The sequence below is a fragment of the Polypterus senegalus genome, chromosome 13 (genome assembly GCF_016835505.1).
Source record: "Polypterus senegalus isolate Bchr_013 chromosome 13, ASM1683550v1, whole genome shotgun sequence".
NCBI lineage: Eukaryota > Metazoa > Chordata > Cladistia > Polypteriformes > Polypteridae > Polypterus > Polypterus senegalus.
The window spans coordinates 126774707-126792924 of NC_053166.1; the positions used below are offsets into that span (position 1 = coordinate 126774707).

The 18218-nt window shown below is 39.2% G+C and overlaps 1 long non-coding RNA gene across 2 annotated transcripts in view; it reads left to right on the forward strand.

Annotated features, from left to right (window-relative positions):
• Nucleotides 1–18218, forward strand: part of LOC120543196 — a 106754-nt gene that overhangs the window by 29471 nt on the left and 59065 nt on the right. The gene's annotated exons all lie outside the window — the stretch shown is intronic.

Consider the following 18218-nt stretch of genomic DNA (forward strand, 5'->3'; position numbering starts at 1 on the left):
CAAAATGAAATTATAAATTGTAAATTAGTTGTTTATCTTCCTAGAAGTTATTATCGGTGTAATGTTTATGTTTATTTTTGTCATTGCTGCATACATTTCAACTGCTGTGTCTGATGCACATGGACAGTCTGAACGTTATTTTTCAAGCATTTGTGGTTAAAAATCAGAGAATTTGACTTTTTTCATACATGAGTGATATTTTTCCGAACCCTGCTGCTTACACACAAATTGTACTGAGCCTTGTGGCCAATAATGCCGTCCCCAAAAATGTGCCGACGGGGCCAGACCGCCCCCTGCGCCCCCCCCAGCTACGCCACTGACTGAGATTCAATGTTTTGTGTGATAATAGCATGTGAAAACTTCCAGGGGGTGAGTACTTTTGATAGCCACTGTACATATGTTCACAATTAAATTTTTTCTTACCACCTTTCATTAGACTTTATTATATACTCTCTGACTAGAATTTAATTTTCTGCCATTCCAATATGTTAAGTTTAAAATCTTTTATGGATTTATTTTATTTTTTTTACTGTTAAAACTTAAGTGTGTTCTTTTTGAGTGTATCTGACAGTTTTTAATAATTGGGATCAAAAAGTCTATCTATCTATCTATCTATCTATCTATCTATCTATCTATCTATCTATCTATCTATCTATCTATCTATCTATCTATCTGTATAACTGCAAGTAAATGAAACACCCACATCTAAATGGATGGGCACTACACGAGTCAGCAGCTCTGCCATACAGTTACTGTCCTTGGTTAAGGGTATACAACACTCACAATCAATCAATCATCTAGACTGCATACAGACATGTAGTATGGGCGTGGATTAGCCAGAAGAAGGTTAAACAATTGGGCTTTTTAAATGGAAAGGCAACCAGTTCTACAGCTCAGACAGCTGAGTGTCACAGACATTTTAGATTGTTTAGTTTTTACTGGGCGGGGATTCTGAACAAATATTTTTTTTGCATTAATCCTTGCCTCTGTGATTGTTTATTTTGGGTAATACTTTACAAAATGTGTAAAAATATGTTTAAGAACCGTATTCGTTTTAAAGGAAGGGCCCACATTCTTATCAGCTTGTTTGAATTGTGGTTTATTCCAGGGATGGCTGACAGCAGGACTAAGAGAGAAGGTTGTGCCTACAGGAGTCAATACAAAGAGGATGTCATTAGCTTATTAAATTTAATATAATTTGCATTTTTATAGGGAATGGACAGCAGGTAGCAATCACTCTTCACCCTTCTGCAATTCTCTGGCTACAGAGCTAACTGTGTGGAATTTTCATTTTTCCCTTTTTTTTTGTCAGTCACCTCTCACAATTAGATTAATTGCTACAGTATATTTAAACTGTCTCTGTGGGTGTGAGTTTATATGTTTGTTGAGGTTATGTAGGTTACACTGACATAGTTGGCAGGATTTTCTGCCTGGCAGGAACCTACATTTAAATATTGTGACCAGACCCCAACCTTTACAATCCCATACACCAAGCACCAATACAACAGAACGTCAATAGCCATAAAATCAGCCAAAAAAAACGTCAGAAGAGGAACATTCAAATTTTCAGTAGACGTTTTGAGGCAGCACACCAGGAGTGTTACTGGTACCGTGGTATGTCCTATTGGAAGCGCTTCCAGGTTGTGCAGGAACCAGGTAAGCCCTCCCCCCGCAGATCCCTCTAATGGCACCTAAGGACCCCAACAGGGCTGCACTTGCAGACTCCAGCTCCCATGCGAGAATGACTGCCACATGTTGTATGGGGAATGAAATTGCTCCTGGCCTCTGGCTTCTACTACTTCATCCCTTATATCCTTCTGGCCAGGCAAGAAGTCATTCTCTCCTCCAGCCGCAATGTCTGTCTGTCCTCCTTGACATCTACAATGTTAAAAAGAAAGTTTCACAGTATGCATATTTTCTGGCATATACAGCATGGGACATTTTCCACATTTGCATGTTATGTTGTATACTCTTTCAACTCGTACATCATATTTGTAAATGTTCAGAACTCCTGATTTGCTTATTAAAATATACAAATTGAGTTTCCTTGCAACTGAGCCTTTCTTTATGCCTGATGGTGATGGGCCAGGCTCTTGCCTCCCACAAGTCTAAAACTGGTTTAAGTAGGTTCAGTAAACAGGTGAGGAATTGGGCTGAACTGAATTTCCCCACTTAGGACTAGAGTCCCATCCATGCTTCGTTCATGGCTTGAGCCCAGTGCTGCAAGGTATAGGCACACAGTTCCCTGATCATGAAGGAAGGAAAATGATTGTAAATACGCATAATGATATGACTGACAGCTCCAAAGCACTAAAGGTTCCAAGAACACTTTCAAAAATGCCCACTAGAGAGGGAAATCCTGTTAAAAACCCCAGCTAGATACAAAAAGGGACATGTAGAATCTTTATAGAATAAAACATTTATGATTAGCATAGAAATGCTCTGAAAGTATACAAACCTCCCTAGTGCACACAAGACAAAAACAGAGTTGCCAGCAAGAAGAATCCAAGGCTAAAAAGCCCAACTACACAATTCAGTAGTAAAGTCAATAAACATGGCGAAATGATCAAACATTCAATGACTCAAAATAGCAAAGCACAGCTAAAACAAATGTAACATTCACCAATTCCAAAGCACCTTCGAAATAAACCACCAAGAACTGTGGGAGACCGTCTGGATTTATAATGCTGACAGCAGTTCCTGGTGGTAATTTGGAGGACCACCAACAAAACACATTGAACGTAACACAGGCAGCTTACATACATAGACAAAATAAAAAAACAAAGAACAATGCACATAATCAACCTAAGTAACATTAGCATAAATAAAAGCATCAAGAACAAACAAAACAGACATAAAATGTGAATTTGAAGCACAGCCGGTGGGAGTGTAATCCTGGCTGAAATATAACATATGGTTCTTTGGCCATGAAAATGGAAGTGCCTTGTATAAAAAAATGAACAGAATATGCACAGAAGTTTATTTCTGCTACGCAAAAAAAAGTTTTATTGTGTTATTCCTCATAAGGTTTGATTTATTTTGCAAAAGATTTGATTTTTTTTGGAATAGTATTGTATTATTTCAAAAAACATTGTGTTATTTTGCAAAAGACTTGAATTATTTTACAAAGGTATCATATTATTTTACAAAATATTTTAATTATTTTGAAAATATATTGCATACTGCGCTCGGTAACGTCATGCACTCATATCTTCCAGCTGCCTAGTTATAGCTAGTGAGGAAGAGGTGAAGCAGTCATAGTGTGCGGTCAAGTGATAACTGAACTGACACTCTAGGCATATCTGGTACATTTACAGTGCATCCGGAAAGTATTCACAGCACATCCCTTTTTTCACATTTTGTTATGTCACAGCCTTATTGCAAAATGGATTAAATTCATTTTTTTCCTCAGAATTCTACACACTACACCCCATAATGACAACGTGAAAAAAGTTTACTTGAGGTTTTTGCAAATGTATTAAAAATAAAAAAAGATTGAGAAAGCACATGTACTGTACATAAGTATTCACAGCCTTTGTCATGAAGCTCAAAATTGAGCTCAGGTGCATTCTGTTTCCCCTGATCATCCTTGAGATGTTTCTGCAGCTTAATTGGAGTCCACCTGTGGTAAATTCAGTTGATTGGACACGATTTGGAAAGGCACATACCTGTCTATAGAAGGTCCCACAGTTGACAGTTCATGTCAGACCACAAACCAAGCATGAAGTCAAAGGAATTGTCTGTAGACCTCCGAGACAGGATTATCTTGAGGCACAAATCTGGGGAAGGTTACAAAAACATTTCTGCTGCTTTGAAGGTCCCAATGAGCACAGTAGCCTCCATCATCCGTAAGTGGAAGAAGTTCGAAACCACGAAGACTCTTCCTAGAGCTGGCCGGCCATCTAAACAGAGCGATCAGGGGAGAAGGGCCTTAGTCAGGGAGGTGACCAAGAACCCGATGGTTACTCTGTCAAAGCTCCAGCAGTCGTCTGTGGAGAAAGGGGAACCTTCCAGAAGGACGACCATTTCTACAGCAATCCACCAATCAGGCCTGTATGGTAGAGTGGCCAGACGGAAGCCACTCCTTAGTAAAAGGCACATGGCAGCCCACCTGGAATTTGCCAAAAGGCACCTGAAGGACTCTCAGACCATGAGAAACAAAATTCTCTGGTCTGATGAGACAAAGATTGAACTCTTTGGTGTGAATGCCAGGCGTCACATTTGGAGGAAACCAGGCACCGCTCATCACCAGGCCAATACCATCCCTACAGTGAAGCATGGTTGTGGCAGCATCATGCTGTGGGAATGTTTTTCAGCGGCAGGAACTGGGAGACTAGTCAGGATAAAGGGAAAGATGACTGCAGCAATGTACAGAGACATCCTGGATGAAAACCTGCTACAGAGTGCTCTTGACCTCAGACTGGGGCGACGGTTCATCTTTCAGCAGGACAACAACCCTAAGCACACAGCCAAGATATCAAAGGAGTGGCTTCAGGACAACTCTGTGAATGTCCTTGAGTGGCCTAGCCAGAGCCCAGACTTGAATCCGATTGAACATCTCTGGAGAGATCTTAAAATGGCTGTGCACCGATGCTTCCCATCCAACCTGATGGAGCTTGAGAGGTGCTGCAAAGAGGAATGGGCGAAACTGGCCAAGGATAGGTGTGCCAAGCTTGTGGCATCATATTCAAAAAGACTTGAGGCTGTAATTGCGCCAAAGGTGCATCGACAAAGTATTGAGCAAAGGCTGTGAATACTTATGTACATGTGATTTCTCATCTTTTTTATTTTTAATACATTTGCAAAAACCTCAAATAAACTTTCTTCATATTGTCATTATGGGGTGTTGTGTGTAGAATTCTAAGGAAAAAAATGAATTTAATCCATTTTGGAATAAGGCTGTAACATAAAATGTGGAAAAAGTGATGCGCTGTGAATACTTTCAGGAAGCACTGTAATTATGCATTTGCTGAGGGATAAATTGAATCCACCCAGTTTAGGGTGGCAGAGCACAATAATGGAGGCCAACACAAAAACTATGAACCACTCAAAAATAGTTTGCATTTACATCATCATTAAAATATTGGCTTCATAGAGTTTAAATAATTTCATGGGGGGGAGGAGGTCGTAATGAGAGGGCCAATATCACAAAAACCACACATTATTGCAAATGAGCTGAGAGGATGTTCATTAAATTTTGCATATATATTCCAGTTAACCCAGCTTAACAGTTTATGGAGTATTAAAAGTTTCATTATGAATAGAGGTTCAATAGAGGGAGCAACAAAAAAAAATAGTTTTGCCTAGCTTACATGTCATATCACGATTCAAAGATTAGAGCCATCCAGTTTACTAATACAGTATATGATCAAACATCTTTTCATGAAACCACAGTAAACAATGAAATGCTAAAAAACACAGTTGGTAGTTCCAGCCCATGCAACTACTACAATTATGGAATCCAATTATACACAAAATGAACAAATTTTTGACTCGTGAGCAGAGAAATTGATTCAAATGTGTTGTACATAACTAACATTTCAGCCAGCACTGACAAAAAGGTCATTACTTAAAAAACACATACAGATTCACTTTTTTACCTTAACACATTAGACAAATTTACCTTTGTCAACTTTCTTTAACTAGTATTTTATACATTTTGTTACTAAATATGTTTTAGTTCTCCTTTAATGTTCTAATGTTGTAATTCTTTATGTAATAGTGTTTATTCACTGTTTATTCATCATTTTGTAATTGATGTTGATTGTTGTCCTTGTCATTTATATGTTGAGCCTAGGGGGGTGAGGCCACTTGATGCTCCAGTGGTGGAACTGCCTCCAGGACAATAAAAGTCTGAGCGAGCCTCAGCGTTTCTGCTGTCGCATTAGTTCCGAACTATTACTGTTTGGCACTCATTTTGCTCTTGAATATTTACATAACAACTTAGATTTCTGCTTTTGTTTGATTAGTTTTGGTTTATTGAACTTTGGCCAAGTTTTTTCATCTCAATTTCTGGATTATGGACTTGGTTTGTTAGCTTCTGGGTTTGCTTTTTTGGAATGTACTTCTTGATTTTTTGCACTATTATTTTTGTTCTTGTTTATCCCATTCATGCAGGCATACATTTTAGACCCTTCATCTTCAAAAAATTGGATGGAGAGACAGATGGATGTGGCTTACCTCTCTTTGTATATTATTAAGCAAACAATATTTATATATAATTTAAAAGAATATATGTATTGTAGCTGCGTTTTACCAAAATTACAAAAGTTCAGCAGCTCTAACTTAAAAAATGAGATTTAACAAAAGCCTGACGTGCCGAAATAATTCCACAGACAAAATATCCTTGTTTTTAAAAGTTTTAGTTAAAATTCAAAGTTAAACAATTCACACAAAAAAGAAAATAAAAATTGCAAAAAAATTAAAGTTCTTGTTAAGAAAAGTCTTGTTACATTTCAAATCGCTACAAATCACTTCAAAAAACGTTTCTGAACCATTTTAAAATGACGACAGTCAGAAAACTGTATGCCTGTCCCATTTCTGAGTTGAAAATGGGTCTTTCAAGTCCCCGTTTACTGGGACCTATTGTAAACAACAACTGTCTCAGTTATCACACTGTATCTTAGTTATAATAAGAAAGTTCTATCTCTTACTAACTTATAGGGGGCAAAGACTATACCATTGTCTATAACTATGAAAGAAATTTATATTCTATTCAAATTAAGTAGACACTAATATGAGTTTAACTCTAAGCTTTAACTTTCTAGGATTGACTCTTACATGTATAAAAAGAATATTATAAATTAGAGTAAGGATAAATGTAGCATGTTTTGATTTTTGGTGGGTAGGCAGTGGTAGTAATGTGACCAGGGTTCGAGTCCTGGGTCCTCCCCGCGTGGATTTCCGCTGGATGCTCCAGTTTCCTCCCACAGCCTAAAGACATGCAAGCTATGTGAACTGGTGATCCCAGATTAGCTCTAGTGTGTGGTTGGTGTATGCGTGTGTGTGCTTGGGGTGTGTGTGTTTGCTGTGTGATGGATTGGCGCCCTGTCCACGGTTTGTTCCTGTCTTGCATCCTGTGCTAGCTGGGATAGGCTCCAGCAGACCCACATGACCCTGTTCAGGTCTAAGCAGGCCAGACAATCACTGACTGACAATGATTTTTGGTTTTAGATTCCTAGGGTTCATATTTTTGCATTTTTTTTACAAAGCAATTTAGTTTTTTCTACTTGTTATTTTTATCATTTAAATCATTGTGGCACCATTTTGGAAGGAGTTTCTATCACAAGTGCAGAAATAATTTTTCTGATTTACCTACTTGGTTTATGTGACATTATGTTATGATTGCTATTTAATTGCATTTAGTTTAAGTTTCTTTATAAAATAAAGATGAGTTATCTGCTAAATAACTAACCTCACATGTATGCCGTTACATGCTAGTTTGAAATATTAACGGTAAAATCTGATAAAAAAAGACTAGGTGACTTGAGATTTTTTTTAATATAATTTAAAGTTTAGAGACAGGTTCAGTAAACAGAGTTCTGGTTTTTAAATTGTCCTGTTGTTCTTTTTTGAAAAAAAATATAAAGGCATTTTCAGCATTTCGTGTCACACCTCAATAGGTCTTGATGTTAGCACTTGTTCCAGCCTCTGAGGTGTGACATTGGCAGCCCATAGTCCAACTGATGTCCCTGTTTTGGGAACAGCACCACTAACTGTGACTGAGTGAGGAGAAGGTGATTTTGGTTGAAGGCATACTCCACTTGCTCTTATCTTATGATAGGGCAATCTAATTCAAAGATGAACATGCTATGTGTCATTAGGGTGGAAGTACCTCTTGGTGAATGTCACTTGTAAGTGGCAATTGACCTCACATTGTTACTGCATGTGAAAAACTGGGAGTGCAAAGCAGTTACGTGTGGCATGGTGGCATCCTCAGTACTCCACTTCCTGCACTTCTGGGTGTGGTTAGGACAGAGAAGAGACTGAGCAAGAGACTGGCAGGCTGTGCAGCTGCAGTTTATATAAGGTGGTGCTGGAGAGTTATGAACATGTTGCATGCTGTAAGAAAGAATTTCACTGTACTCTGTACCAGTGATGATACTACTGCTAAAACGACTACACTTATACGATTTTTCTTTAAGAGACGTAAAGGAGAAGAGGATGGCAGCGGACAACTCACTTCAAAGGCCCCCTTTGGTGTTTTGAGAAGAAAAAACAGTCGAACAGGGGTCTAGCAATATCTCTACATATAAAAAGCTTCAAGGGTTTGGTTAAGTCACCACCTACAGGTATTATGGTCTGTCAGGAAGCAGTGACAAAAGACATCTGAGTATTGTCCTTTAATTAAAGAAAATACTTAGATGACTGTATATCCCACCAAGTATCTTCTGACGTATATATACAATAAAATACACTATTACAAGGAGCCAAAGCTGCAATTTAAAAACCAGCATGTCTTTAGGATGTGGAAAGAAACTGAAGTCCTGGATGAAAAGCCATGTGGCCATTTAGACAGTGACATTTTGGCTGTGAGGCAGTTGCATTAACCCCTGGGCCATTGTGCCATCCATTATTTTAGCTAATTGTTTATAGTCTCTTTGGGCAACTGATGTCTGTGTTCACCATTCGCAAGAGCTTTTCACATGACAGGCTGAGAAGAAAATGGCTAAATAGATTAGAACCAGTCATAAATGAGAGTGTACTGAAAAGCACATTATCGTTTTCCATCCAGGCTAGTAACCACAAGCTGATCATTCATATCTGTTCCACATCATTTTTTTTCATATAGTACTCTTCAGTATTAGTTATCTCAGAGGGTCTATCTAAAACATTTCGAAGATAAGACAAGGCTCAAACTAAATACTGGATGACATGTCAGCATTAAATATAAATACAAAAGAAAATATCTGGTTGAATATTTTTGGGAAGTGGCACGGTGGGTAGCACTGCTGCCTTGCAGTTAGGAGACTCAGGTTCGCTTCCCGGGTCCTCCCTGCATGGAGTTTGCATGTTCTCCCCGTGTCTGCGTGGGTTTCCTCCGGGTACTCCAGTTTCCTCCCACAGTCCACAGACATGCAGGTTAGGTGCATTGGCGATCCTAAACTGTCCCTGGTGTGTGTGTGTGTGTGTGCCCTGCAGTGGGCTGGCGCCCTGCCTGGGGTTTGTTTCCTGCCTTGGCCCTGTGTTGGCTGGGATTGGCTCCAGCTGACCCCGGTGACCCTGTAGTTAGGATATAGCAGGTTGAATAATGGATGGATGGATGGATATTTTTGGAAAAAACAAAAATGATTCTATAATGTACTTTGTTAGTGCAGAAACTGACCAAACAGCAACATCTAGATAAGCAAGGAATTCCCAAGAAAGAACAAACCAGCCATTGATTTACTGAAGTGTTATGATCAGCCTTAACTTAATAATCCTGTAGCCAAGATCCATGAAGTCTTCTTTTGCTTATTAACTTCAGGTCTTAAGAGAGCCTTTGTCAATGCTGGCAGAATTTGGTACAAGGATGGGATCAGCGCACCACTTAATCAAAACAACACAACATTATGTTTTCCCATCGCACATTTTCAAACAAAGGATGTAGCTCAGAGTGTTTTACAACATGTCAAAGAAGTAGTTATGTGCAAAGAAAAGAAAATTCAGTTTAGAATAAAAAGAATAATAATGAATAAATAAGATACAAATGACTTTTGTATCTAAATAATGTAATCTAAATAATCTAATATAATAATAATAAATAATCTAAATATCATAAATAATGCACACTAACACGAGAAACATATGTAATTAAGAGAAGTAGAGTCCTTAAGTACAGAATAGTTTTTTAAGTTTCTAAATCTCAGTCTAATGATAAGGTCAGATGGCCAGGGTGGACAGAAAAAAAAAAAAAAAAGTTGTGCCGGAGAGAAAAGCAAAATCAGTAGGGGTTCCAAACCAAAAGACCACCCAGCCCCAACATAAATGTTCTTAAGTGGTTCTTTATTGGTTCTTTTTTAAGGCTTCGTCTTCGTCAATACAGCGCGTGTTGTGTTAAGCTCAGGCATCTGCTTTCATTCAGACATCACAGGTGGCTACAGAGAATTTTCATTTGCGGGTGGTGGCATAGAATGCCACTATAGAGGAACCAGAAAAGAAAACAGGGAAAAGTAAAGATTGATAATGATTGCAGATTCACTGAAGAGAATGCTAATTATTGCATAACCAGTAACTGTAAATTGCATGATAACGTTCAGTGAATACACTTGACTTGAGCATTCCTTGTTTTCAGACTCTTTCTCTGTACGTTTAGCATTCGTTTGCTCAGAGGTTGATGCTCTTGCTGCTTCCTGAGCAGCTCTTATTTTCTCTACCTTAGCGGCCCGCTGCTTCTCTTCTTTCGTCGGAATCTTTTTGCATTTAAACTGATTAAGTCAGTGTTTGTGTTGCAATTACTTAGTACGTTTTCCTTATTGTTTCATTTAAACTGGCACTTAAGTCTTCAATCTGCCTCAAGAATGATTTAAGATATGATGAGGTAGGTGAAGTGACGGTGAAGGTGGTAAGAATGAGAACGGCACCTGTATGCATGCGCTGCACAGCAGCCCTGCTGCCCACTGCCGAGAATTGATTCTACTGTACAGTAAAATAAAAAGAGGAATAACCTTGGAGGTCAATCATCACCCTGAAAGCCGATAGTAGATGCCACGTAGTATATGTGTACCAAATATCAGGTCAATAGGTCAAATGGTTTGTGAGCTACAGGTAATTTAAAATCCTGGACAGACAAACAGACAGTCACGGTAGCATATTATATAAGAAGACTACTGTAAGTTATTAAGACCAGAGCTAAACTGAAGCTACGAAAAAGCTAAATTAAAAAAGTGGGATTTTAGATGTTTCTTAAAGTGTTCCTGCTGACGATTGAGGTGCCCCCAACGCAGCCACAGAGATGCCGAACAAGTGCCAACAGCAGCCACAGTACATAGCAACAGATGTTTTATGTTGACCTATGTGTGAAACCATTGCTTTTTGTGCTTTTCAGAAAACAGAGTTTTTTGGAAAAAATATTCAGCCCTCAAAGAGTTAAATTACAGCAGTCCCAGAACATTCTTATGGTACAGTATGGTTATATCATGGATTCCTCACTTTCCTTCACCACAAATAACAAAGGATTTTCTTCCTGTTAAACAAGGCTGAAACCAAATTTTAGACACTGGCAGAGAGGCCCACCCATTGTCTGAGGCGATTTATAAGAGTATTGTGGTCTCTGGTGTCAAATTCTGTGCTCACGTCTGATAGAACAAGAACAGATATATGGCCTCTGTCCTCATGACTACTTTAACCAGTGCAGTTTCTGTACAAAGATTTGTTCTAAAATCTTTCTGAAACTTAACCAGGATTGTGACCGATAGACATATGAGCACCGACAAAATAGCGGCGAGTAAAACGCGGCGTCAAAATCGCACCGACAAAATCGCGCAGACAAAATCGCGAGTTTCATTAAATATGAATTACTAGTTTAAAGTACTGTATATATAATGTTTTTTTTAGAAGTCAATATTATGAGACACGGCATGCCATCAGCCCGGCACGCAGATAGTCCTTAAGATCACGCCCTGCATATGTAGGAAGAATTGCAGCAAAACGTCTTGATAGTTGAGAATATTTAGACTTGCTGGCTGCCTGACTGCTGGTAATTCCGCTTTGTATACGACGCGTTATGCCAACCCTCGACTGAGTTATTTGTTAGTGGCATGCCATCAGCAGTTATAACAGTTATAAACTAGCACATAATGTGTACATAATGCGCACGTATGAGTCCCACTCTCTTGGCCTCTCTCGCAATTTTGTCGTGGCGATTTTGGCGGCGCGCATTTGTCGAAAACCAGTTAGCGGGTTTGTCGGCGCTCATTTGTCTGTCGCGGTTTTGTCGGGGCTCATATGTCTATCGCGGTTTCGTCGAGATTATTTTTCTTGAGTAGGGGTTTAGCTACTGCAGTCTTTAGACAATATGAGAAGACCTCCGTATCTAATGCCGAGTTCACTATGTCAAATACACTTATCAATGAGCACATTGGAAACTTCTTTAAAATCTCCTGTTGGGACTGGGTCAAGGACACAAGTGGAGAGTATAAGTTGGGTTCACAGAGTATAAACCTACAATGTGCCCTTTTAAAATTGCTAATTAACCACACATAAACATCTCTGTCATGTAGGAGGAAAACTAAGAGTACCCGGAGGAAAACAAAAAAAGAAATGGGGTGAATGTGCGGACCTGACACAGAGTGTTGAAATCCAGGACTCCAAAGCTATGAGGCAGCAGTAGTACCCACAATGTCACTGTACTGTCCAATCTGCCAATGTGAAAAATGTAATTACTGTATTGCTTCCAATTTAAGACATATATGTTTTCAAATTTAAAATTGGAGTGAATCTCAAATTCAAGGTATTTCTTTGTTACAGTGCATAAGAGCTTCTGCAGCTAAAGAAATACGATAAGTAGGCTCACACGGGCTTGTGAAGGAGAAAGTGAATTGGTGCACACAGGTTTATGAAACAGAAATTGAACCAGCATGCTTGGTCTTGTCAAGGGAAAGTGATTCCACAAAGAGAGAAAAAAAAGATCTTGGTATACCGGTATGTTTACTTGTAATTCTTGTACATACCGTGCCTATAGAAAAGTATTCATCTCATTGGAAGTCTTCACTTTTTATTGCTATACAACATTAAATCATAGTGGATTGAATTTGGCACTGATCAACAGAAATAGTGAGAACAGATCTCTGAAAAATGATCTAAATTAGTTATAAATATAAATCACAAAATAATTGATTGCATAAGTATTGACTTCCACTAAAATGACACACCTAAATCATCACTGGTGCCAGCAGCTGGTTTTAGAAATCCCAGAATTAGTTGAATGGAGAGCATCTATCTGGGACTTCCATTTACCGTACTATAAATGCTCCTGATCTGAAAGGTCCAACATGTGATGAGTCAGTATGGTGGCCTAAAATACACGGTGAAGACAAAAGAACACTCCAAGCAACTTCATGAAAAGGTGACTACAAAGCACAAATCGGTGAAATGACAGATGGAAATATCCAAGTCACCCTTAGATCCCAGTTAAGTCAATCATTAAGAAATGGACAGAGTATGGACCCAACTGTAAATCTGCCCAGAAATGGCCAACTACAAAAACTGAGTGATTGTGCAAGAAGAAGACTAGTGAGGGAAGCCACTAAGAGACTTCTGAGAACTCCAAAGAAGTTACAGGCTACAGTGGCTGAAATTGGGCAGGCTGTGTAAACAACAACTGCTGCCCATGTGTTTTACCAGTCACAGCATCATGGAACAGTTGCACAGAGAAAGCCACTGTTAAAAAAACACACATGAAATCTTAGTCTGCCAGAAGGCACACGGGACACTCTGAAGTCAGCTGGAAGAAGGTTCCATGGACTTATAAGAATAAAATTGAGATTTTTGGCCATCAGAGTAAATGCCATGTTTGAACCCTGCATATTATCAAAAGTACACCTCATCTACTGTGAGCATGGTGGTGGTGGTGATATCATACTGCATGGACACTTCTCTGCAGCAGACCCTGGAAGGCATGTTGAAGGCAAAGGGTAAAAAGAATGCAGCAAAATGCAACCTGTGAAGAACAACCTAATGCAGTTTGGAAGAAACCTAAACTTTTGAGGAGATTTGTTTCCCAACAAGATCAGAACCCAAAGCATAAAGCCAACGCTACAAAGAAATGGCTTTAAAACAAAAATGTTAAAGACCTGCAGTGACAGAGTTGGAGTCCAAATCTCAGTTCCATTGAGAGTTTGTGGCTGAACTTGAAAAAGGCTGTTCACTCACAATCCCCACAAAACTTGACAGAGCAAGAGTAGTTTGGCAAAGAAGGATGGAGAATAACAGCAGTGTCCAGATGCAGAAAACGGACAGACACCTGCTCACACAGACAAAAGGCAATTATTTTTGTGTTTTATGTTTGTAAGTAATTGAGAGCACTTTGCACTGATCTGTTAATAGGTTTTTAAAAAGTCAAGTTAAATCCATTGGGAGTCAATCTTGTGCCATTATAACCTTCACCTTCCAAGTGGTGAGTACTTTTGATAAGCACAGCATATATTGTTCTGATGAGAACAAAATTGAGCTTTTCAGCCTTCAGACTAAACACCATGTTTGATGTAAGCAAAACACTGAACATTTTCACAGTAGCATAGCTAGAGTGTTAGTCGCCTAGGGAGGTCTTTTAGTTTGCCACCCCACCCCACTTACAAAATAAAATATATATCATACACATACTGTAAATAAAAACAATGACAATGAACTTTTAAACTACGTACATAATTATTAATTACAATTACAATTTAATTACAATCTAAAATCTATAATCAACAACTATTCAAATTATAAATCTGCAATACTACTTATGTTGCTTTTATGTTGATTTTGATGGTCGGTTGCTGCTCTGTGGAAGGTATTACATCTTGCTTGAAGAAGGGGGGCCTACGTTGCCTCCAAAGCTTGCATATTGTAATCTTTTTAGTTAGCCAATAAAAGGGGTCATTTTGCTTGACTTCTCATTACATCCATAATGGCTAACACAGTACAACACTCTAGTACTATGGAAAGTATGGCAAGGTTTCTTAAACACAATGTACTCATTGAAAAGTACTCACTATAAGAAATTTTTAATATTTTTTTATAAGTTTCAGTTTGGAGAAACTTCTCTCACAGCTAACAACACTAATAGCAATTGTGATGAAAATTTGCTGAAGTATTATGTTATTTATAGCTGAACTTCCATGATTGAATTTTTGAATACATTTCCACGCCTCTGTTTCATCTTGAAATAGCAGCAACAGCAATTCCTCAATGAGGAATTCTTCCTTGTCAATGTCATTGACACTCGTAATCAGTATTTAAAGGACTGGATTGAGTGAGAAATTTATATTTCTCAGTAAGTGAAGCTGTTTAATGCCCCTTCATTCTCTTTTAATACTTCTACCCCAGCCTTTTTCTTTTTTCTAATAGCAGTACCACTCTCTTTTGTTTGCTTCTTCTTGAGATTGAGAAAAATGATAAAATATTAATAATAACACTGAAGGGTTTGTCTCTTTTGGTCAGAGTAAGTCAACTGAAAGAGTCTTTAGTCGGAGTAAGTCAGAGAACTGATCAAGATTGTAAAATATAAGTTTGCAACATATTCATTTGTAACAGTTTTTAAACACTAAAAATTGAGTCATTTTATCATAGACAACACACATAAGCTTGCCAAAGCCTTATCAAACAAAATTGTCAAAAAAGTTGAAAAGGTATAGGACTTAAGTTTAATAAAAAGTGCCACACCTTAAATAGTTCTGCCCAGAGCAGACCGTCCCCTCCACCCCACATAGCTATGCCAGGGCATTATCAAGAACCGCGAAGCATAGTGGTGGCAAAATCATGTTGTGGGAATGCTTTTCTGCAGCTGGTTCTAAAAGGCTTGTCAGGGTAGATAGTAAAATAAATGCAGAAAAGCACAGAGAAATCCTGAAGGAAAACCGGTTCACCGACAAAAGCGCGATAGACATATGAGCCTCGACAAAACCGCGACGGACAAATGAGCGCCGACAAACCCGCTAACTGGTTTTCGACAAATGCACGCCGACAAAATCGCCACGACAAAATTGCGAGAGAAGCCAAGAGAGTTGGACGCGTACGTGCGCATTATATAGACATTAAGTGCTAGGTTATATCTGTTATAACTGCTGATGACATGCCGCGAACAAATAACTCAGTCGAGGGTTGGCATAACGCGTCATATACAAAGCGGAATTACTAGCAGTCAGGCAGCCACCAAGTCTAAATACGCTCAACTATCAAGACGTCTTGCTGCAATTCTTCCTACATATGCAGGGCGTGATCTTAAGGACTATCTGCGTGCCGTGCTGATGGCAGAAGTCATAATATTGACTTCTAAAATAAACATTATTATATATGGGTTAAACTAGTAATTCATATTTAATGAAAATTTCGCGATTTTGTCTGCGCGATTTTGTCGGTTCACAAGGAAAACCTGATGCTATCTGCAAGAAACCAGTGCCTTGAGAGAAGATTTGTTTTTCATGAAAATGACAACCCAGACCACAAGACCCCAACAGCTTGAGCAGTTTTGCAAAGAAGAATGGGGAAAATGAGTGTCCAGATATGCAAAACTAGTAGAGGAAGAGATACCTGTGCACACAGACTCAAGACTGTCATGGCTGCCAAAGGTGCAGCTACTAAATAGTGACACAAGGGGAATGAATACTTACGTGATGTCACACGTGCACATGGGGGACTGTTTATAAGTTCAAATAGTGTTATTCGTCAGCAGACCAGGGGTTGGCGCTCTCACCTGATCCTCTCTCCTCTTGTTCCTCTGTAGTTCAGCCAAGGACCCTGATTCTCAATAGGCGCTTTTCCACTGCATAGTACGGCACAGCACGGTTCAGTACAGCTCACCTTGGTTCGGCTCAGTTCGGCTCGGTTTGCGTTCGACTGCAGTTTAGTACCGCTTTAGAGTGGGCGGGATTATTCACGTGTCATTATAGTTGCGCCGCCTCTACTGCCGTGACATCATCGTAAACGTGCCACAAGCGACCTCCTGAAAAACTTTTTCATTCCGCGTCGCCCCATCCAGCTCTCGCTGGATCCGCTCCTCGGCTAAAACAAAATGGTGCGTCCGAACCTTCGCTGGCCGTGCTAAAAATCTAGCGGGTCTGTTGTGTCTCGTGTCGCAAGTTCAGTGACGCAGTAATGACGATTTTCTCCGGCCAATCAGTGACCAGCAGAGTTTACACGCCACGCTTTGGTAACGGTTCGGCGCTTGGAACCTCAGCTGAGGTGGTACTAAAAAAAGGACCAGGTACCAGGTACTGTTCCCAGTGGAAAACCCCCCAAAAGTGAACTGAACTGAACCGTGTTGTGCCGTACTATGCAGTGGAAAAGCGCCAAATGAAATCATCATCCGGTCCACCCACTGTTGATGTCACTTCCGGCAACCCAGGATAACGTAATTTCCAGTACACAGAATCCATCTTACCACCACATCAGTTCCGGTTCTGGCTGCCCCGACTCCACCTCTTCCTTTGTTCCACCTTATTTAAGACGAGTATACAACTTGTTAGTCAGTTCAGTTGAGAACTCTGCATCTGTAAAGACGTATTTCTTTTATTTTGCTGATTTTTTTCAATATACAGGGTTGCCATCCCTAACCCTTTTTCAGTCTGCTGCATAATTTTACTACAGTTATTAATTATTTTGTGTTTTACATTTGTAATTAATTTAGACCATTCTGCACTGATCTGTTTCTGTTGATTAGTTAAAAAAATGATATTCATTGTGATCCAATTTTGTATAATAATAAAATATGAAAACTCCCAAGGGGATGAAAACGTTTTGTAGACACTGTTCCACTACAGTTTTTGATCGGGGGTGCATCTTAAATTTATGGGAATCTGACACTGAATGCAAGATAGTAAATAATAGCTGTATTCATTCTAGATTTTTTTACTTTTTTTTTATCCAATTCATACTAGGGATGTTGATAGGGAGCGAAAGTCTGTCTATAATAATTACTATCACGGTCATTATTTATATTTCTTGTTCCATTGTTTAACCTACTTTGCTTTTTATGATGTCACAGGGTTACCCAAACCTGCACTGATACCATGAAATGAAATGCTCACATGCTCAGCTACCTTAGATTTTCCACTCACCTTAACATCTGTATGCCTTTGCTGTGTTAAAGGAAACTGGAGTTTGCAGAGGAATCCCTGAAAAACCTAGCATGAACATAAAGACCTCACGTAGACAGACAATTACCTGAAATTTGGTCTATCCAGAGGGCTTGCAAAATTTCATTTCAGTCTGTCTCTAATACTTAATCCTGTGGTGTTTCATTACAATTTTACGACCTCATCATTAATGTCTTTGCCCTTACATTTGTGAGTTTACAGCCTGTCTTGTACTTGACTTGTGACCCACTCAGCTGACTTATGGTGCACATACAGAGCGATGTCACCATGCTACTTACTGATTTTCCTCCCACATCAAAAACACTTGCATGTTTGGTTAAGCTGGTTTAATGTGAGTAAGCATGGGTGTGTAATGGAGCAGGTGCAGAAGACAGACTGGCACTGCCCCTGGGTTTAGTACATACCTTGTGCCCAGCACTACTGAGATGGGCAGCAGCT